This window comes from Elephas maximus, chromosome 21, assembly GCF_024166365.1.
Source record: "Elephas maximus indicus isolate mEleMax1 chromosome 21, mEleMax1 primary haplotype, whole genome shotgun sequence".
NCBI lineage: Eukaryota > Metazoa > Chordata > Mammalia > Proboscidea > Elephantidae > Elephas > Elephas maximus.
Window position 1 is genome coordinate 64,654,783 of NC_064839.1, and position 23,514 is coordinate 64,678,296.

Here is a 23,514-nt window from a genome sequence, read left to right on the forward strand (position 1 = left end):
TCTACCTGTACCGCCCACCAAGTGAAGAGAGAATAATACCGTCACCACCTGTATACTAATGAACTAAATGCAGCACTATTGTGGGACGTGTATCTACTGGTCTGCCAATAAATTAAACCTCTAATAAGGCCTTTTATAAAAACTGAGATAATGGTTTGCAGAGGGCTGGGTTTTAAGGCAGCAGGACTTAAGTTCAGTTATGATTGCTGCCTTTATTTTTCTTTCACTGAAAGCTTTACTTCCTGAATCTTACTTTGTCAACTTGGATCTGAAATTTTGCTTCTAAAACTGGTGCTCCATATGGAAAGGGTTGAACTGGCAAGTGTTGTATTATACATAATTTTGCAGCAATTAAAAAAAAAAAACAAACTGGTGCTCTGAACTCTGGACCTCCCTCAGTCTTTTCTTTGAATTCTATTCACATACTACATTTCATTAAAATTCAGTAAATATTATAAAAGACATGGCCATTTGAAAACACTTCCTGGTGGTGCAGTGGTTAAGAGCTCAGCTACTAACCAGAAAGTTGGCAGTTTGAATCCACCAGCCACTCCTTGGAAGCCCTATGGGACAGTTCTACTTTGTCCTATGGGGTTGCTATTAGTGGGAATCGACTTGACAGCAGTGAGTTTTTTGGGAGTTTCTTAGAAGCAGTCCTGGTGGCACAGTGATTAAGTGCTCTGCTGCCAACCGAAAGGTCAGCAGTTCCAGCCTACCAGCCACTTGTAAGGAGGATGGTGTGGCAGTCTTCTGTAGAGATTTACAGCCCTGGAAACCCTATGGGGCAGTTCTACTCCGTCCTATAGGGTTGCTATGAGTCAGAATCGACTTGATAGCAGTAGGTTTGGTTTTAATTGGTTTCTTTGAACATAGCAGATTAAAACAAAGTTTAATTTAAACTGTTTCTTGATATAATTCCATAAACTGACCAAATTTTCTCAAAAATCAGTTAACTCTAAAGTTTCTAAAAATAAATAAGCAAATGTGATTTACTTTTATAAGAATATTGATCTTAACTCTTTGGAACAATGGAAGTATTCTTTATACCTAATGGAAATCTTAGGTAAAAATCTTGATTTTTTTTTTTTCTTGAAAATCTAGTACTTCATTAGATCAGCTATGGCCTACTATAACTCGTTACATGGGCCCACAGCAGGCAGCATCAATATTAGGAAGTTGATTCTTTTAATTGCCAATCATAGAAGTAATATATCAGATTAATTATTTTTTTCAATATACTGATGTTATCAAATATTTCTTATGAGTCTTAGGGTCTACATTCAGGGAATTTTCCAATTTAATATGCAACCATTAAATTTCCATTTTTAAAGAAAATTCATTCAGAATCTTTGATTTCTCCCTAGTCTTCCTCTCATCTCATTCCCTTTCCAATTTGGAGTCTGAGTTTCTACATCGTATTTTGGCGGAGACATAGGCTGTAAAATAATCTCAACAATTCTCCTAGCAGTTGGATCTCTGTTGAAAAACCACGAATTGCAGCACCCAAGCAAATCACCACATATTTTCCTGAGGAGAAAAATAAAGTGTTTCAGAGAACATAAACCCATTGATTTTACTCCGAGGATCAGTTTATCAGTCTAGGAGAATGGGCGTTCGAGTTTAGGATGCTTGCTTGGTAGAGGGAAGCTTTCAAAGATGACTAGTTTATCCAAATTAGGGAAAGTAGGTCCGATTCCCTCCTTCCTGTAACGCGGTCCCCTCTCTGTACCCTGTTTGAATCCATGGTTTCCTCTGCGTTTAAATCATTCTGAGAAAGGCACTGTAATACCCATTGCAGCTCCATTACCGAGGTAGTTTGGCTTCCTGTGCTTCTCAGAGGGACGATGGGCAATGATGGCTGATCTGTGTGTTTTCAAAGCATCCAAAGGAATCTATGTGAATTGCAAACACACAATTCCTTGCTATGGTATCACCAGAGGTAATAATATTAAGAGAATCAACTAAGGAAGTGAGGTGTTATCTCACCTCTAACTTGGTGAATTGCCTTTAGGATTAATATAAAATGTAAAAACTGATGATGATGGATTTGTCTATGGTCAATCACTATATTTATAAAACACGGCTTTAGGTTTTTCTGACACAGGATGAAGTCACAAGGTTATAGTATTTCACTGTTTACTCAGGAGAGTCACATAAAAGGACAAATTTCTACTTTTAACTATGGCCCTTCAGTAATCTACATGGAATCTGTGGATGATTCCACTAGAGCCAGCATAACTCATTTGATTTGGAAAAGGATACTCAGTCATGAGTCAGATTCCTCTGTGGATCAAACAGGACATGTGTCGAAGCTGCCTTAACTATTTCAGGTCAGACATTATTGTGCACAATGAAACTCTGCCATGATAGATGACCGATTCACTAAATGGATGTCTTAGTGCCCTGGGGTTGGTAATGGAATTTATGTAAATATGTACTTTTCATTCCAAATTTATATTCCCTGGAGTGACTATTACAAAGAATATTTGGACCCTGGAATTAACCATTGACAATCCCTGTTCCTCCACTTATCAGCTCTGTAACCTTAGATAAGTTACCTAACCGCTCTGTGCTCACTGTCCTCTTCCATGAAGGGGAATGATGGCAAGAGCAATACGTCCTCATGGGTGGTGAGCAGATTACGGGAGAATGCATGTGAAGGGTCTGGCGTAATAAAGTCCATGTTATTATCTTTTGCTCCGTTTGCTAACTAAAAACTACGTTTTGTAAAAATCCCTGAGATATAATAAGGATATAAACATAGACATTAAAAGGGTAAGAAAACCTCTACCAGCTACCTACCCTCTACCATGTACATGATACACAGACATCATTTTACTTTATCTTCTCAACAGCAGCCCAAGGTCAATACCTTTACCTCCAGTTTACAGATGAGAAAACAAAGCTCAGGGAAACAGCCTTTGGTTGGCCGCCCACCTTCCAAGCCTAGACTGTTTTCAAGACACCCCTTTACTCTTCCACTCCTCTTACCCTTGATTTTGTGATTCATCTGGGGTTTGTTCTGGAGTTCAAAAGCTTGCTTTGCTCTCACAGACTCAGTCTGTTCTTTTATTTACAATTTCGTGATCTTTCTTTACATCCCACAACTTCAGACCTGCTGGCTGTCATGTTCCCTCTCATGCAGAATTTTATGTCCCCTGGATTCTAGTCAAAGAGCTTTGGTGGCAGAGTGGTTATATGCTCGGCTGCTAGCCGAAGGTTGGTAGTTCAAACCCACCATCCCCTCTGAGGGAGAAAGATGTGGCAGTCTGCATCCGTAAAGATTACCGTCTTGGAAACCCTGTGGGGCAGTTCTACTCTGTCCTATAGGGTCACTATGAGTCAGAATCGACTCAACGGCAATGGGTATGGGTTTGGAATTCTAGTCACATATAAGTACAAACAGTCCCATTTCTTTTTCTCTTATCCTCTACACTTGTTCTTAATAAAAATAAATAAAATTAAAAAATCGGGTACAAACCAAAGGTCCAGAAAGTTACCGTGGCCAATGGAATACATTAATTTGTTTTTATGTTGCAAGTATGAATTGTCCTTGGAGATTTGCCCTTTCTCTCCTCCCCTGATAGCCGGTACCATGATCAAATAATGTATGAGGCTTAGTCCCTTTGAAAGACTCAGTTTTTTTGTTTTTTTCAAAGATTCCTTGCTTTTGTTAAAATAATTTGGTGGTTGTTGATATGGAAAATACTGTGTTTCATACAAAATGCTGCAACTAATTAGAGTCCAGATTTGAGGTTGTCCAAGATTTGTAAAAGGTGCTTATTTTAAAAAGAATAGAGTAAAAGCTGATTTTTTTTTTTTTTTTTTTTACTGGGGTTACTCTCAGAAACATTTTCCCAGAAATAATATGAGAACAAATATCAGTTAAAATCTATAATGGCTCTACTATATTCCTAGTCTTGTTGCTGTTTGTAGAATGTATTTGGGAGTTCTTGAAGCAGTGGTATCTATAATAGAAGAGATAGGCCTTTCAGCCAAGGTTTTGTACCTTTTTAAAATACAGCAAGAACTAAATCAACACGTTTTTAAAAATACCAAAGCACCAGAAGTGAATGAAAATAAATTCTGATGCTGAATCGGTATCAGAACATTTTTGTATACAACACCTTTCACCGTGAAGTTTGGGGTTTAGTCACATTTACACAAGTACAAACAGTCCCATTTCTTTTTCTTTTATCCTGTAATCCTGCTCATAACAAAAAGTTAAGTACAAACCAAAGGTCCAGAAAGTTATCTTGGCCAATGGAAGACATTCATTTGTTTTTAATACACAGCAAAAGCCTTCTTGTAGAAAACGTGCCAACCCAAAATCCAAGAATCTTCTAAGATCTCAAGATTTTATCATTTTCATAAAGTATTATTGTAAGCAAGATGTCTGAAAGTATACTTTTACCGCTACATGTAAATAAAAGGAATGAAAATATAGGTTTTGGTTTTAATTTTTATGTTAGAAAAGCATGGCTGGCAATGTAGACCTGTGGTGGCTCTTCTGATGGACTTTTGATGAGAAGACATTTTATCGATTTGCTTAATCCTATATACTTTATAAAAGATTATTATTTATGCCGAACATTTGTAGGCTGGGTGGTGTGTGGTACCTACCAGCAGTTATATATAATCTGTGATTTGTCTTCGCTGCCAAGATCTTCTGTTCAGTGAATTCCAATTCTTTTTGGTTGTTGTTGGTTTCTAGCTTTTAACCACCAATGTTTCACTCTTCATTTGTGAGAGGGAATACGAAAAGGAGAATAAAGGAATGATTCCAAGAATTATCTTCATCCCAATTAACCCTCCTTCCCAAACAAGTAGAAAATTGAGCAAATTGCTTCGTTTCAAATTCAGATTTGCAAATTTGAAGCCATAGGTCTATGAGGCAGAGCCGCTCGACATGAAGCAGAAGGTGGAAGTCCTAAAGCAGAGCCTCTGCCAAACCCTTCCAGCAAGGCCAGAGGGAATCCCACAAGTGCAGCTCCTTGTGTTTTGAGAGTTGATTACGTTTTTGTTCTCCACCCCTTCCATTTCCCTTAAAACCGTGGAACTCTACATTTTAGCTGAGGGAGAAGAAGAAAAAAGCAATCTAAAGGGAAGGTTGTTGATCAGATTCTTCAATGTGCAGAAAAGAATGGAGTGTTCCTTTTCAAACGTGGCAAAAATTCTTATCAGCAGTTCAGCTGATACTAATGTTAGCAGTTCTGGGACTTGGCCATGGTGATGGCTAAGAGGTATCCACAACTCCCACACTTCATGCATAAAAGCTTTAAAAAGTTGGAAACAGTAAAATATTTAGTGATTTGTGTCAGTGCCTTAAATCCTCTTGGATCTGAGCTCTGAAAAATGAAAACTGGTCCCATGCATGCTTCTTTTTTCAACACTTGTAGTAGGAATAAGGTGGACACAGAAATGTCAGATCTGATGGGCCATCCTTCTTCTGCTGCCTCTTGAGGGTAAAGGGGTTGGAGATGTTTCTCTCAGGCAGCCAACCCCACCAATTTATTCCACGCTACACACCCTTCCATGTACGTGAGCGAACACTAACGCTTATATATTTTATTCTTTCTGCACTTAAGTTGAAAATGGACTCCTAAATCATAAAGTCACAAAACTTAAGAACTATAACTTTAAAATTCATCAAAGTTAACCATGAAAATAAGAAAGCTCCAGAGTTCCACAGTTAGTGGCTCAGACAACTAAGCCCTAACTTCCATTTTAGCACCTTCTTCAGTGTCATACTGCAGCCTTAGAGAAAACTCCGTAATGGCCACAGTGATGTCATTGCTTGGCCTACTGGAGCCCTGGTGGCACAGTGTTTGAGAACTCGGCTGCTAACCAAAAGGTTGGCAGTTCAAATCCACCAGCCAGTTCCTTGGAAACCCTATGGGGGCAGTTCTACTTTGTCCTGTAGGGTCTCTATGAGTCGAAATCAACTCGATGGCAATGGGTTTGGTTTTTTGGTTTAAATGGTCATTTAGCACAGGAATAGCCTAAAATTCAAAGAAAGACAAAGTAGACAATGACATATTGGATTTTGTTTTTACCTATCACCCTGTCAAAAATGAAAAAAGACGATAATGCCTCGTAAGGTTTTGGGAGAAATGGGAGTTGAAACTGATGTAACTACTCTAAAGAGAAATCTTAATGTTTATCCAAGTTTTAATCCCACATTATTTTTGATCCAGCAATTCCATTTTTAAGAGTCGGTGCCAAAGGATTCAGAGAATAAGCATACATACTAAGATGTCTACTGCAGCAAAGTTTATAATTACAGAAAAATGGGGAAAAAATATAAACGCCCATCAGTAAAGGAGTTTTTATATAAATGTCAGTACATCCATACAAGGAAATCCAATGCAGTCATTAAAAATTGGAAACATGACTACATTATATTGTTAGGTTAAAAAAGTAGATTGTGGAATTCTATGTAAATGATCTAATTTATGTTTTAAAAGATGCATTAAAATACACATAGAAAATCTCCAAGAGTATACTGCAAGCTGTTAACAGTTTTTCTCTGGGGGTTAGAATTACAGGGAGACATTCACCTTTGATTTAATGTTGGAATTTTGTGTGTGTGCATGTGTGTGTGCTTTAAGTGAAAGTTTACAGTTCACATCAGTTTCTCATACAAAAGCTTACACACACATTGTTATGTGACCCTAGTTGCTCTCCCTACAATGTGACACCACACTCCTCCTTTGCACCCTGTATTTCCCAAGGCCATTCAACCACCCCCTGGCCCCCTCTGGCTTTTCATTTCACTTCCAGACAGGAGCTGCCCACATAGTCTCATGTGTCTACTTGAGCTAAGAAGCACACTCCTCACCAGTATCATTTTATGTCTTATACTCCAGTCTAATCTTTGTCTGAAGAATTGGCTTTGAGAATGGTTTTAGTTTTGGGCTAACAGGGTTCGGGGTCCATGACCTCTGGGGTCCCTCCAGTCTCAGTCAGACCATTAAGTCTTGTCTTTTGATGAGAATTTGAGGTCTGCATCCTGCTTTTCTCCTGCTCCATCAGGGATTCTCTGTTGTGTTCCCTGTCCGGGGAGTCATTGGTGGTAGCTGGGTACCATCTAGTTCTTCTGGTCTCAGGCTGATGGAGTCTCAGGTTTATGTGGCCCTTTCTGTCTCTTGGGCTCATAATTACCTTGTGTCTTTGGTGTTCTTCATTCTCCTTTGCTCCAGGTGGGTGGAGACGAACTGATGTACCTTAGATGGCCACTTGCTAGCTTCTAAGACCCCAGACTCCAGTCATCAAAGTGGGATGCAGAGCGTTTTCTTAAGACACTTTGTTATGCCAATTGACCTAGATGTCCCCTGAAACTGTGGTCCCCAGACCCCTGCCTCTGTTACTCTGTCCCTCGAAGTGTTTGGTTGTATTCAGGAAACTTCTTAGCTTTTGGATTAGTCCAGTTGTGCTGACCTCCCCTGTATTGTGTGTTGTCCTTCCCTTTACCAAAGATAATTCTTCTCTACTATCTCATTAGCAAATACCCCTCTCCTTTTCCTCCCTCCCCACCCTCTTAACCATCAAAGAATTTTTTCTTCTGTGTTATAAACCTTTTCTTGTGTTCTTAGTGGTCTCATAAAATATTTGTCCTTTTGCAACCAATTTCACTCAGCATAATGCCTTCCAGATTCATCCATGTTATGAGATGTTTAACATTGGAATATTTTAGACATCATCTTTATCTAAAAATTCAATACAGATATTTCTCTGGGAGAGGCAGAGAGAGAGAAAGTAGAGGACAGTATCTGGGTCAGGGCTGTGAACTTAGAAATCTGTTGCTTGGTATTAATAATGAAGATAATGATAAAGTTTACTGGGCCATTTCAAGTAGCCGCCCACTGGCACTTATTGGACTTGACTTGGTGCCATTTTACAATAAAGGTCCTGGCACAACAATAGACAGTCAATAAATGTTCGGCGTTATCATTCATTTTGACAGCCTATTGTGTGTAAAAGAAAACAAATGAGATTGGGTCCCAGTTGTCAGGGAACACGCACACACTGGCAGGAGAAACAGGACAGAAATAACTTAATACAGTGAACTAACCCAACTGCTAGAGGATTGCACACAGAGCAAGGAGTGTCCTTAGCTAAACCGGTGAAAGGCGAAGTTGGTGATCTGGATTTAGGCTTAAACCCAGAGTAAGTCACAAATTTTACAGTGGGTTAGGATTCTGAAATACTTGAGTCCATTTCCTCATTTCAGACACTTCTAAGGAAATCCCCAGGAAGTAGGTTAAAACAAGTGACTCAGGCCCTCCAGCAGTTTATGACAGAAGAGGAGCACGGGATAGGCTAGGAATCGCGTTCCTAAAATGTTGCTAAATCAGAGCGCTTGCACGTCTTACCCTCAGGGGCTGCTGAATTCAGTTACTCAGGGCAGTAGACCGACAAATGGGAATCTAGGAGTTGCCCTTTACGTTCCTTAAAAAAAAAAAACCCACATGATTATTGGTGCGGTTGGGTTTCAGCGCTGCACGTTTGCGCCGCACCTGCGCGGTATCTGGCAGCGCCCGCGCGCGTCGAGCTCGGGCAGCGCCTCGGGGCGCGACTTCCCCTCGCCACCCCTCCCCCCCTCAGCTGCATTCCCTCAGGGCTGTTTCCATTCCGCCGGCCGCCAGCTTTCGTTCCTTTCTCCCAGAACGCTGACCTGGAGTCGGCTTTACGGGAGCCTTCTCTTCAGCCTCTCAAGCGGGAACAACTAACAAGTGGGGGACAATCATCCTAACCTGCAGCGTACGCCTCTTATGTGTCTAGAAAGAGGAAAAAAAGTAAAAGTTCTTTGCGTTTATCAATTCTTGGAAGTTCCAGGAAAGCCCCGTTTATAACTTGGTTGCCCCCGGAAGGCGCTTGAGACCAGAGGTGCAAAGGCCGCGGCTAGGAGGAGGGGCGGGAGACCTCCCAAGCGTGCGGCAGCTTCCCGCGCCCGGCCATGCCCCGTGTCCGCCGGGCCACGCCCCTGTCGCCCGACCACGCCCCCTGTCCGCCCGGCCACGCCCCCTGCCCGCCCGGCTGGGGCTGGCCTTCCAGGCCCCGCCGGACTCTTATTTTGAAGGGCGGCAGGCAGAAGCGCCGGGAGGCTCACCGAGTCCCCGTGCGGCCCGGCGCGGTATATAGCGCGGTACCTGCCCGGCGCCGCAGCCCGCGGGAAGCAGGGAGCAGCCGGGGCGCGGCCGGGAGACCCGAGGTAGGTGCCGCCGCCGGCCCCTTTGCTGGTAGGAATGTATGCATTAAAGGGAATCGGGGTGCGGGCCGGACGGCGCGCAGGAGCGAGGAGCGGAGTGCCCCCCGGCCGCCGGTCCCACGCGCCGCTGCGAGCGGGCACGAACCGCCGAAAGCTGAGCTCCAAACGGGCCTTTTTGCATCCCCTTAACGGTCAGGGCTGGAGAGGATACTTAGCTGTCACGTTGAGCGCTCCCTCTCTGACTTCTCGGATCCCGCCCCTCGGCCCATCTCGTGTCCCCACTCGGCGAGGGGTCAGAGCTGGCGCGGAAGGGCAGAGAAAGTGGGGCTGGCCGAAGTCTCCAGGGGCTGACCGGGGGCAGCTGGGGGGCAGCAGGGGACCCTCTGAGCCGAGGCGGGCCCTCCGCCTCTGCCCCACCCCAGTCCCATCCTCGCTGGAGGAGGGCTCCTTCCACCTGGGCTCCATTCAGAGACAGTGTGCTCGTAACGGCGGGGCTGCGCCGCCGGGCAGCCAGGCGCGTCTTCCCGGCTTGCTGGTGGCGTGTGGCCCGCAGCGCCGCCTCCGCGCTCCCGGCTGCAGCCGAGCTTTGTTAACCGCGGCGCCGGGCGCGGGCCCCGGGACGGAACCGGGCCGAGCCAACCAGGCAGGATTCTGCTGGCGGTCAGGCTCGCCCTGCCGGGGCTGATGTGCACAGAAACCTGGAGCGCAATCTCGGGGTCGGACCCAGGCGTGGGGGGCTTCCCGCCCTTTTGCTTTACTTAAAACTGGGGGAGGGTCTGCCCCGAAAGAAGAGTTTTGTCACTCGAGTCCAGATTCTTTCAACGTTTGCTCCGGCGCTGGGGGCTGAAGGGGGCGCGCTGGGAAGGCGGTGGGGCAGATTTCTCCTTTCCTAGCTGAGCCTGATCTTCCACTCCTAGCAGGCCTGGACAAGCCAAGCCCGGTCACTGGTCTTCAGGCGAGACACCAAGAAAAGTTTGCATTTCTCAGACTCAGGGTCTCTAGGAGCCTCCCGATAGCTGGATTTGCATTTTGAGGTATGCAATCACAGTGGGAACTAGCCTGAGAAAGGCAGAGACCAACAGACCCAAGTTTCAGAGGCTTGGGTGATTCCTGGGTAATCAAAATTTGAAAAGCTACTCGTAACCCCCTCCCCCACTCTCTGTTCTGCAGGCCAAGTCTTATGGACTTTGGAAACTGCAAGTTCTGGCTTCCAGGGCAATTTCTTGGTTTGAGTTGCAAAAGACTCCTGTCAGAACTGCCTCAATAACTGCCCCTATCTAAGGAAGAATTTGCCAGCTCACTGTCCAGGGATTTTGGCAGCAGCTTTCTCCTCTTTTTGCGTCCCCAAGGAAAAAGAATTTTTTTCTCCTCAAGATCTGTTAGGGTTTGATTTAGGCATAAGAGTATTTGGGTGAATTTTATTTTTTCCGAGTCTGTTTGTATTGATTGATATAGGAACTACTATGAAGTGTGTTTAGTCCTATGCACACATGGAGTAATTCTAAGACTTATTATAACTTAAGGAGTGGTAGGTAGCCAAGTGCATCCTTGAACAATAAATGTATGATAAATAAGCAAGAGCTGGATAATCAACAAATTTCCAACTCATTTCTATGGTTTATTTGTTACTGATCCTTCTACTTTTTTGTCTTTAGAACAAGGGGGGTCGTGGGTTGCCCATTTATGAGTAACATCCATTTGTAAGTAACTGGACATGTGTAATGAATAGCAGAACGTGGCAATATCCTAGCCATCTCTTTGGCTACGTGAAATCTTAACGCTCTGAGCAAAGAGCCTGAGGAGGTGGTTGAACAATGTGTAGCTCTATTTTTGTAGTGGTTGAAATCCATGAATCATAAAATTCTGACAGCTGGTATGGTACAGTAGCTCACCTGCCTGAAATGATGTAGTGGCTACATGCCTAGTCCATCCCAGGTGAAGACAGCAACTTAGTACGCAATAGATTAAAAAAAAAAAAAAAAAAAACCTGTTGCCCTCGAGTTGATTCCTGTAGGACAGAGTAGAACTGCCCCATAGGGTTTCTAGGGCGTGCCTGGTGGCTTTGAATTGCTGACCTTTTGGTTAGCAGACATAATTCTTAACGATTACGCCACCAGGGTTTCCAAACAGCAGTGGTCCTGTTTATAAGCATACCAGCTAGTCTTGGTATGCTTCAGTATGTCCTTACGGACTCTCAGTAGAGTTTTTAGTTGACGTATATGACTTTCTAAGTTAACAATAAAAGTTGAATGCCACTTAACACAGTGCATGATGGTTGATCTTGAGAACTTCACTGTGTCATCTTCTTCAACCTAAAAATAGTGCTTTTAACCTTTTACTCTGGAACTGTGTTCATTGTACTACTTTTAGAAGTAGTTAAACCTTTTTTTCCCCAAAATATCGTTTTCCCTAGATTACAGTAAATCTTATACTCTACTATATCAGAAGCAACTGAAGATGAAATATAAAGTATTTCCTGGAAATTATCAAGGCACTCAAACTGTTCAAGGTGCTAATAACGTCATTATTTCAAGAGGAAAATTATTCATTTGTTCAAATGATTATTAATGTCAAAACATTTTTTTGTTGCTGTTTTTTTCCCCACTTTGCAGATTTCTTTCACAGTCATCAGGAACTGCAAAAATATGTTTTAGACATTGCCTTGTCTTTTTAAAAATTATTTCCACATAAACAATTTCATATCATAATGTATTGTACTTTTTCTGCACTTATTTTTGAAGATCCAGATAAATTCAAAGTTCACTGTCTTCTAAACTGCCTAAAACCCAAAAAAACCAAACCCATTGCCATCGAGTCAATTTCGATTCATAGTGACCCTATTAATAAAGTCTTACAAAATAACCTTTTTTAAGTAAATAGAAGAAGTAGGTGCTAAATATACACTTAAAAAAAATAATAATGACATGATGAAAGAGCACTAAACCCTTCTTTGAAAGTGTTCTGGGTACGTCATACATACTAGCTCAGTAACCGCTTGCTGTAATAATATTTGTTTGAGACACAGAACAAGTACTGGACCCCTATCAGATTTTAGAGTAAGGTGTAGAGAAGATCAGGATTTTGCCCAGGGTCATACAGAAATCAGTCTGAGGCACACAAGCCCTCCTAGATTTGTCTCCTGGGTTTTCAGCTGTCCAGACCCCTGAGAGATTGCACCAATTCCAGCGATTATTACAGGAAAGCTCTGTGTTGGAAGATTTCATCAGAGGAAAAAATTATTAGAAATGGTAGATAAGAAAGGAGGAGCCTGGATGACGCAAGTGGTTTGCGATTGGGATGACCACTAACCTAAAAGTTGATGGTTCAAACCCACCCAATGGCTCTGTGGAAGAAATGCCTGGTGAATGGCTTCCAGAAAGATTGCAACCAAGAAAACCCTACAAGGCAGTCCTGTTCTGTAACACCTGTGGTCTTAATGAGTCGGAATCAACTCGATGGCAATGGGCTTAGTTTTGGTTTTTGATGAGATAGGTTTCATCCAAGGAGTTTTTATGAACAGGAAGCAGCATCCCAAAGGACTCCATTCTTGTAGAAGAGGCACGCAGATAAAAAGGAAGTAAGGAAAGCCTGAGGTGTCTGGGAAGGAGAAGCACAATTTTGAAACTAGTGGCACACAGTTTTCTCCCTAACCCCGTCAAGTACTAATGGCCCTGATTTCTTCCTGAGCACTAAAACTTGGCTTCCTTTTTGGTTATGTACTTTGGGGTTAACCATAATTGGTAGCATAGGTCATTCCAGTTAGGCGAGGCTCACTGACTTGTGTATTTTGGATAGTGGATTCAGGGAAACAGCTGAAAATGTGGGGTGGTTGGCTAATGTCAGTTCTGGGCTCCTCCCCAAACGCGCCTTACCCCGGCTGCCACGGCTCCACCATTATGGTAAGCTAAAATGGTGATTTTCACAGTTTGGCATGGGCTGCTGGAAGACGCAAAGGCTTATTTGATGGAAAAGATTTCCTCCAGAGGAAGAAGCTGCCATTTGCAGACAAGGTGTGTCAGCCAAAAGAAATGAGCAGTAACTGTTTTTTTCTGGTTTCTGTTGGCAAAAAATTGCATTTTTTTCCATACAGAAGTGCTAAAAATAGATTCATAAAAAGACATACAGCCAAATAAAAAGAATAGAGACTGAAATTCCACCAGTAGAAGGGGAGAGAAGGGAACTAACCTTTGTTAAACAGCTATTACTAACCAGCCCCTGCTGGATGCCTCACAGTCTTTACCATATTTTTATTGTTGTTGTTGTTAGCTGCCTCTGAGTCAGCCCCAAATTCATGGCAACCCTATACACAGCGGGACTGGACCATTGAATCCATATAGTTTTCATTGGCTGACTTTTTGGAAGTAGATAACTAACTAGTCCTTTCTTCGTAATCCATCTTAATCTGGAAGCCCCCCTGCAACCTGTTCGGCATCAAAGCAACACACAAGCCTCCATTGACAGGCGGGTGATGGCTGCACTTGAGATGCGTTGGCGGGGACTTGCACCTGGATCTCCCTCGTGGAAGGCGAGAATTCTACCGCTGACCCACCACTGTCCCCTTACCACATCTAATTCTCATAAAATTCTGTACGGTAGGTCCACCATATTACCTGGTATTATACAAATGCAATCAGGTACCCTTTCCTTCCGAAGTAAATCACCACTGAAGCACCCAACATAAGACTCCTAAGCCTCCGTAAAATTGTCAAACCTTCCAAGAGGCAGGTAGCCTCCAGCTTTTAGATGGGTTGTATTCTAGACATTGATCTGTCTGTCATTTGGTTGCTAGGAACTCTGAACACACCTTTTCACTGAAAATATGTCACACTTCATGGTTAGGTTCCCAGGTCAGCCCCGAAATCTTAGGTAACCCAGATTGTAGCTAAAGTATTCTACTTTGTTAATAGTACCATAGAACTAACCCACTATCCGTAACATGGTTTCTGTGGGAAAATACTCTCAGGCCTCCATCTTGTTTTTTTTTTTAAGGATTTTAATCCCAGGAACAATGGCAAAAGGGACCCTGCCTTCTCTTTTTCCATTTAAACCCTGGAGGGAAAACAAAGCTACCCATGGATGCATTTCCTTTCATATTCCCCCATGCCAATGTAAGACCCCACCTTGGAACTACAGAGCTGTGGACAAGGGAGATCCAGCCAGTAGCTGGCTTTCTAGTGACAGGGGAGAGAGAAGAAGGGGGAGTGGGCAGACGTGAGGTCTAGTTGTCAGTCAGGAGAACTGTTTCTGGATGGCTAATTGATAGGACTTAATTTCTTTACTAAATGTAATTTCCATTCTAAAATCTAAGCCTCAATATTAGCACTGCTTAGTTATATGTTCAATTTTTTTTTTAAGTCACAGTTTGGTTTTAAACGGAATCTTTAATAATAATAGTAGAGGGAAAGCAAATGTACAGGCATTTGCTTTTTCTTTTTGATGACAGTTTACAAAATTCCAACACCAGTACCTATGCGGGGCTGGGTAGATTTAAGGTAAACTTGGATGCCAACGTATATATTGTCATATTCTAATTAATCACGTCCAGTAATAAGTACAATTGTTGAATACTTCATATCAGCAAATGTGCTAAAATGTTTAACATGGGTTATGTCATTTAATCCCCGCCACAACCCCCATTAAGCAAGTACTTGCAGCACCCCGTCTTAAAAATGATGAAAGTGAGATTTAGGGAGATGAAGGAATTTGCCCAGCGTCACACAGATCAAAAGTGACGGGACTGGGACCTCATTAATTCAACAAATATTTGTTGAGCAAGTCCTATGCACCACCAGTGTGCTAGACTCTGGGAATAAAGCAGTGAAGTAAATGGACAAATATGCAAAAACCATTGCCCTTTTGGAGCTTAAATTCCAGTGCTAGGAGACAAATCTTTGGCAAAATAAACAAGCTAAACATCCAGTGGCTCATTGGGGTTAAGTGCTATGGAGAAGAAGAAAGCTGGGAAGGGGGATAAAGAATGCTGGATTGGGGCTGCACTTCAGTGAGAGAGAGAATGTAGACGGAAGAAGAGAATGAGCCCAGGAGCGCTCACGCTACTGTTTCTCACTTCAGTGAGAGAGAGAATGTAGACGGAAGAAGAGAATGAGCCCAGGAGCGCTCACGCTACTGTTTCTCACCGCAAACCCTCTTATTTTGTAACGCCAAATGTTTGCGTGCATACCAGACTCATCAGTCACTATAAAAACTCCAGCAAGTGACTAGGGAGGTATCCAAGACCAATGAAGGGCTTGACCTTATCTATCCAAAGGTTACGAAAGACGGGAGAGTTGTTGGCGGGGCATCACTGAGAAGGTAAGAAGGCTGATGTCTGGTGCACCAACGGTAGGTTTGGCTTTAGCCGGGAGCGCAGAGAGGGTTTTTCTGTAGTGCTGCAGAGCCTATGGACAGAGATATGCAGGGGTGGGTGGATGTGGCCATGGGAGCTTGAGGAAGTTCTTTTCTGATTGCTTCTATTTACTCAGTGAAATGGGAAACGCTGAGAGCAAGGGTGGAGGAAGAAGTGTTAGAAATTTGAGGAGAGAGATGGTGTGAAGTAGTCACTGAGAGAGGGGGAACCTGAATTTGGCTGGTGAAATGTACATTCGGGGTCTGCCAAAATTCAAATTCTGTCTCTTAACTTCCGTAGCATGAGTCAGAATTGACTTGATGGCAGCGGGCTTGGGTTTTTTGTTGTTGTTTTGAACCTCCATAGTACAGTCATGCACTGCATAACATCTGTTCGGGCAACGTCCTACCACATACATGTCTGTGGTCCCTTAAGGTTATAATAGAGTTCAGAAAGCCCAATGGGAGAACAGGACGTAGAGGACGTAACCCGACTTAACCAGACATACCAAACACATACAACACGTGTATCTCATGTCTCTTGTCTGTACTTTCTATCATTATTTTAATATGAACTTTCCCTACTTACAAATAAAGAATTTAGTGTATAACAGCGTATGCTTCGACTCCTAGACAGCAGCATCCAATCTCGTGTATCAGGCATCTCTTGAGTGTTGTAGCATTCTCTCTCTGTTTAATTTTCTTTTAAAACTATGACAGTGAAGTGCATCATGGGTCCCAAGTGCAGCAAAACCAGTGCTAGTGATAGCAACAACAAGAGGCAAAGAGAAGTATCAATTTGGAAATGAAACAAAAGGTTTTTAAACAACATGAAGGTGGAAAGTCAGTAAATGCTATTGCTTGCGATTTAGGATTTAGGCATGCTTGCACAATGTCCAAATCGTATAACATCGTATTTCACAGAGCGAATTGTGGATGTTAAGCAAGGCATGACTGTATTTTGGAACTCAGAAATCTAGTTCAGTTCTTGAGGAGAGGGACTGCTTTATCATTCCTTTTATTTTTTTCCTGCCGTTTACTTAGAGCTGAGCGGAGCGTGCACACAGTAAGTACGTGGTTAGTGTTTGTTGAGTGACTGCTGTAATGACCCTCCAGTGGTGCAACGTGGCACAGTGGCTAAGAGCTCAGGCTGCTAACTAAAAGGTCGGCAGTTCGAATCCACCAGTCGCTCCTTAGAAACCCTATGGGGCAGTTCTACTCTGTCCTATAGGGTTGCTGTGGGTTGGAATCCACTCAATGGCAGCGGGTTTGGTTTGGTATGGTGCAATGGTTAAGTGCTCGCTGCTAACTGAAAGGTTGGTGATTCGAACCTATCCAGCAGCTCTGTGGGAGAAAGATCTGATGATCTGCTCCCGTAAAGATTACACCGTAGGAAGCCCTGTGGGTAGTTCTACTTTGTCACATGGAGTCAGTGTGAGTCAAAATCAACTCGACACCTAACAACAATGTACTTATGCAGAAGTTTCATCACTTAATTTTTTTTTTATCCTAATCATTACATTGATTCTCTCGTCTCAAAAAAGCACTTAGGGTCTCTAACATAGCCCTTCTGTATCAATTTGTTCTGCTGTTAATTATTTCATTGCGTTAACCCCATCTCCCTAATAGACTGAGTTTTAGACTGAAAAAATTCTTAATTGCATGCTCTTTTTTATTATTCTCCAATGGTTACCTCAATCAAACCTCATTCCACCAGGTTCTATCTTTGTTGAGGGCAACGAAGCTACCTTCTACTTCTCTTTTATCTCTACTTGTTGGTTAGCACACCGCTGGACGCATGGCAAGTAGTCAGTCTTGGGAAAGAGGAAACTGCATTAGGGGTGCTTCGAATAGCGTAGAAATGGGTATTGGTGTCGTCAGCTAAGTTAGGGGCAGGGGAACAGATTGAAGTAGATGGACTCTAGGCGTGCTTAGATGATGGAAATGACTGTTCTTGGTGATTGATGGTGCGCAGGTAAGGGAGGGAATGCGTCAAGGGTGACTCTCAGGCTTCTTGGAGGTGGCAGTGGGTGGGCTACATTGGTGAGGTAAGGACAGGAGGGGGAGCAGCTCTGAAGGAAAGCTGAGATTAGCATTGAACATCCGAATTCCCAGATGGCCAGGAGACAGTGAGATACGTAGGTCTGGCATTCTGGGGAGGTATATGAGTAGGAGTCAGTGATTTGCAAATCCTCACCACAAATGGTAATCAAAGCCTTGGAAGTGGGTGGCTTTACCCCCTTCCGCCGGAAGAGAACAGGAAGTTAGAGGAGAAAACTTGGATCTCAGTATTTGAAGGTTGAGTAAAGATCCTCTCACTTGACTATGCTGTAGTCGGCAGATTCTGCCCAGTGACAGCATATTGAAGTAAAACAGATCCCAGAGAAACCACACACCAACCGCGTCAAAGCTGCAGTTGGACAAACGTGTGGCTCCTCTTGGTAAAGCCTTGTTTTTATGTGTCTTCATAACTATAAATGGATGTACTTGTGTGAAAGGTAACATGAGAATTTTTTTTTTCAATCTATTTTGGGCTCCTGTTAAGAAACAAAATGAACCCAAATGCACTCCATACTTTCCCCCATATCACACCATTTCCTTATGTAACAGATTTGAGCACACACTGTCCACACCAGCAACTATCAGTCTGTCCAGGCAAGTGACTGAGATACCCAGAGAGGATAGATAAAGAGTTGGACCTCTTGCCTTTTCAAGGGGAAGCAATTATTTGCAAGAGAGAGTGGTATGTAAGAATTTGCAGATCTCTTTGAAGGCAGAGAAATCATCCTAACGATAAGACAGCAGTTGTCCAGATCCATGCGTTCCTTGGCCCTTCTTCACACACAACCAGCAGGAGTTGTCAATTTGCAAACAGACAAAGCTGTACCACTTATCAGTTTGACTTTGCTTTTCCAGAACATTCAACAATGTGATAGATGTTCATTGAGACCACCAGGTGTGTGAAACCACCAGATCTTTTTTCAGACCAACTCTCTTGCTTTCAGGGTACAAATGAATGTCACAGTCTGACAACTGACTTGAAGAAGTTATTTGGATATGTTTTATATTCGAAGCCAGTTACTGGCAAGTTGATTCTGACTCATGGTGACTCCATGTGTGCCAGAGTAGAACTGTGCTCCATAGGATTTTCAATGGCTGGTTTTTCAGAAGTAGATCACTACTAGGCCTTTCTCCCTGGTCTCCTGGGTGAACTTGTCCCTCCAACCTTATGGTTAGCAGCCAAGCATCTTAGCCTTTTGCACCACCCAAGGACTCCATTTTTTATTTAGAGGTTTAGCTAAGCTTAAATCTAGGCTGGCCACAAACCTAGCAATGTAGAGACACCTGACATCCAATGTAATATATAAGGGCCAAGTTCTCATTCATTTGAAAATACCAGGTCATTTACTGTTCCCAAGTAGGGGAGCTGGGTAGGATAGGTATTCTTACTTCCACTCTCTAGACAAAAACCTGAGGTATAGACAGGTTGTGACTTGCCCACCATCCAGTCAGGGTAAGATGTAGCCCTCCTGACTCCACCTGTGCTTTTCTTTTCAGCACACCAAGCATCCTCGTAGAGATGCGGGGTGATGTTACCACTTGAAAATGTGCACCAATGGCAACTGCAGAATTTTCCAAAAGCCTAAGCACAGATGGCACATCTGGCAGAGTCAAATTGAGAACACTGATTACAAGTTTAGGAGGAATGTTTTTAAGGGTAAATGCTAAATGTTTAAAACCCCAAAGACCAGCTTACTGGGGAAAGTAGGTAATTACAACGGAAGAATCTCAGTTGGCACTCTCTGCGACTTGGCTTCCTGCCTCTAGCTAATAGCTGAGGAGAAAAAAACAAGGACACCTTTGGCCCCGAATGGCAGTACCAGTGTTCTGGGCCCTGTCTACCACTCTGTGTCTGTCTCTTCTGTGCCACTGTTGTCTCTGTAGCCCCCAGGGAAGCTCAGAGTAGCGCCTACAACTCAGCATGGAGCTCAGTTTCCTGTGTGTCTACTTTCTTTCTAACCCTATCATTTTGATTTTGAGTACTTATTAAGCTAAATTCAAACGTGAAAATGAAAGAGCAGGGTAATCAGATTTGACTCTCACAGTTTTCTGAAAAATTTTGTGGCTCCAGTTGTCTTAGCTTACTGTTGTTGTGTACCATCGAGTTGATTCTGACCCATAGCAACCCTGTAGGACAGAGTAGAACCACCGCATAGGGTTTCCTAGGTTGCAGTCTTTTTGGGAGCAGATTGCCAGGTCTTTTCTCCCTCGAAGTGGCTGGTGGGTTCTAACCACCGACCCTTTATCTTAGCAGCTGAGTGCTTAACCATTGTGCCGCCACGACTCCTTCATTTTACTGTAGTGTTCTACATAAATCTGTAATTAGAATGTATTTCAAAATTTCATTGATAGCGAATGATTTGATATCCTGTATAGTAAATCCATTATTGGTTTGCTGTGTTTTAAATAAACAAAATAATTATGTAACATTCACAAAGTAGTCCAGCTACCTTGTTAACGGCCAGTCGTTTGAAGAATTAGCAAAGTCTCTGATGAAGACGGAATATCTTGAGACAAAGTTTTGGTTGGACAGTTGGCTCTGCTGTGAATCTCTCTTCTTTTGGATTCTCTTCTGAGTGGGAGGTATTCAGCTTATCCTCTCATCGTCTTGCTTTCAGACACAGTATCCCTTCCATTTTTAGTGCTTCAACCTTCATTAAAATCAAAATTTAAAAGAAAAAAAATTTCACTTTTATTACTGATAAGCGTTCAACTGAAATTATGAGTCAAGAAAATACTGAGAGCATTCCAGGTCTTAGCAGCCAGATTTAAGGTTAAAGAATTGCGAGACCACAGGATCTGACTGAACTCGTGGGTCACCCTCTGGCAGTGTTAACATGTCGTTGTTGCTAGGTGCTGCCAAGTCAGTTCCGACTCACAGCGACCTCATGTACAACAGAATGAAATGTTGCCCAGTCTTGTGCTATCTTCACATTCATTGATATTCTCAAGTCCATTGTCGCAGCCACTGTGTGTTTCGAGTGCCTTCCAATCTACGAGGCTCATCTTGCAGCACTATGTCAGAAATACTCTGTTGTGATCCATAGGGTTTTCAATGGCTGATTTTTGGAAGTAGATCACCAGTCCTTTCATCCTAGTCCGTCTTAGCCTGGAAGCACTACTGACACCTATTCACCATGGGTGACTCTGCTGGTATTTAAAATACCAGTACCATAGCTTCTAATATCATAGCAACACCTAAGCCACTAAAAGTACAACAAACAGACAGAAAGGTAGTGAAAGGTTAACAGACACTCAGTGTTTTCTTGGCCACCCAGAAATCGTCATGGTGTAGATACCTTGACTTAATGATGTAGCAGAGTTAAGAAATGTGTCAGTGACTTGCAGGCCTTTTACCTTCTGCTGCCCTCCTTTATTTTCTGAACTAGCTGAGCAAATGGCTGTTATCCCAAGTCTGTCTTCTGATGGGCTGGAAGACCTGGCTCAGGCAGTCCACAGCCAGCTGTCTGCCAAGACAAACCGTGTTACCCCTTTTTGCTTCTCTTAAAATGAGAAAGTAGGCAAGATCAGCACCAGGTCCTTTTCAGCTTTAATATCCAGTGCCCTGTAAGGAGGGTATTAAAAGGCATTCTCATCCAGTTATATGTTTTTCCTCTTCATCTTTTCATGCTCCCGTGGAGTGTTCAGTTAAAACACTTAGGAAGTTGATGACTTTGTGAGATATGATTCCGTAGCCTCAGAGAAGTAGAAAGTTGTCAGACATGAGCGCCCCATTCTAGTTCAAATTACAAGCCTAAGCATGATCAGCAAAACTGTTAGAAACAAAAGCTTTGCAAAAATCCCTGCTGTACATGACCAGAAAGTGATGATAGAAGTTGTTCAACAAATGTGTAGTTGTGCATGTGTCATAGCATACAAAGACCAGGGAATATATAGTGTCAACTAACCTAACTCTAGCTTTTAAGCGTGACTACTGTAGTTGGGTTTACTGTAGTTTTGCTGGAGAAGATTTCTAAACAGAATAAGGTTTACCATTAGTGGGCCACGTAGCATAAATAAAAGACTTCCCTGCGAACCATTTGGCATCTTTTATGCTAATTTAAATACACCGTAATTTGGGAAATGTAGGGTAATTAATGAATTGGTGCAAAGTCTAGGCTAGGGTTCCAGGAGAAAGTTTAGCTTGCCCACAGGCAAAAATCACTAGTTCCACATTAGAAAGAAGTTCAGACAACTTAAAAAGGGCATTTTTTAACTTAATTTGATTTTCACCAAAGATCTCAGATCTTAAACCTCTGGATAAACAAATTGAATATAGAATTTACATATTGTAAGAGTTCCGCTGACATAATGGTGTGGTCAGAACTCATTATGCCAGGTAATAATGATGCCACAAATCAGAGAGTCAGCCCATTATGTAATGTTTTTGAAATGAGTATTAGTAAATGCTTTTGCTATTTTAACAGCTAAAGAGGTTCATCACCTGAATTAGAGGCCTTCCATATTAGGCTTTTTTGAGACACAGCCATGATGGGGATCACATGAGGTGTTTGAGAATAATGGAGACTAACTGAACGCAGAGGTGTCCGTGGGGCAGGCGGGGTAAAGAATTCAGTCAAGTGATGTCATCTAAGGGGAGCAAGCCCATGCCTGAAAAGCTGGCAACATCTTTAGCCATACCAACCCACCTGAGTGAGACATTTCCTGGGCTGAAAACAACGTTACGGAAATTGAACTTCCCTGCCAAATTTACCACGCCTTGCCAGAGCTTGGGCACCTCGCATATTGCCTGAAGAATAACTGTAGTTTTATAACCCATCACCCAAGAACTTTCATGAAAGGAATTGGTAATGCTTGTACTTTAGCAAACTAGAGAAGGAGAGTGTGGGTGTGTCTCCCCTGCCCCTTGAAAACCAGACTTTTATATTGTCCATCTACTCTGAATGTTTACCAGGAGGAAAGTAATACCTCTGGTTGTGAACATCGGAGAACTTTGATTTTTGTTTTGTTTTTGGTCACAGTCCCTCCAGAAAACAATGAATAGATCACCTTTAGAAAATGAAAAATCATGATTGAAGGTGCCTGGGAAGAAAAGTCGAATTCAGTTGATCTTTCTCTGTGCCCAAGTCCAGATGAATTGCTTTGGCCATTGAGTCAATAAACATGTAGTGATATTGTTGATTTTCAAACTTTTGATACACATTCTCTATTAATACAACTCTGTGAGATAGTTGAGTATTCTTTTAAAATATGTATATATCCATTTTACAGACGGGGGTGGAAAATGAGTCTTTGAGAGGTTAAAGAATATATTTAAACCAAAGTGGTATGTAACACAGAGCTAGTACTGAGGTTTTCTCTAAGTCCCAGTCTCTCCTCAAAAGCGTATGCCCTTGATATTCAAGACACTGATTTCCATGGTATTCTTTAATCCTTCCTGCTCTAATTTTATCTTAGATTTATTAGAATATACGAAGTGCAAAAAATAGTTGCACAACATGAACTTGAACAATTAACATCTCACAGCATATCTTCCCTATCAACTTCCTAATAAAAAAAGATGAATTCCAAAATATTAAAAAGTTATTATTTGAGTACGACATACTTGAAAATATTTCCAAAGGCTAGCAAGCAAGTCCAATGTCATTCATTTACTCAGCAAACACTTATAACACTCAGTGTGTGTTATGCTCAGCATTCCCCTGAACAAATAAAACAGTGACCAGGCCCTTACAGTTGAGGCTAGAGGAGGAAAGAGCCCAGGCCAGAGTGGATTGACTGGTCCTGTAGTGATGCAGTGATGAAGAGCTACAGCTGCGAAACAAGAGGCTGGCAGTTCTAACCCACCAGCCGCTCCCTGGAAACCCTATGGGGCAGTTCTACTCTGTCCTGTAGGGTCTCTATGAGCCGGAATCGACTCAATGGCGGTGGGTTAT

At 42.7% G+C, this 23,514-nt stretch overlaps 1 protein-coding gene across 5 annotated transcripts in view; it reads left to right on the forward strand.

Annotated features, from left to right (window-relative positions):
- The window catches only part of PALLD (palladin, cytoskeletal associated protein), a 388,152-nt gene that overhangs the window by 264,584 nt on the left and 100,054 nt on the right, over positions 1-23,514 (forward strand). Inside the window, exon 1 of one of the 5 annotated variants that reach the window (XM_049864823.1) lies at positions 9,096-9,214. The exons of the other annotated variants lie outside the window; for them this stretch is intronic. The gene's annotated coding sequence lies outside the window, so the exon portion shown is untranslated. Of the gene's footprint in view, positions 1-9,095; positions 9,215-23,514 lie in introns of those variants that run through there. 5 annotated transcript variants of the gene reach the window in all.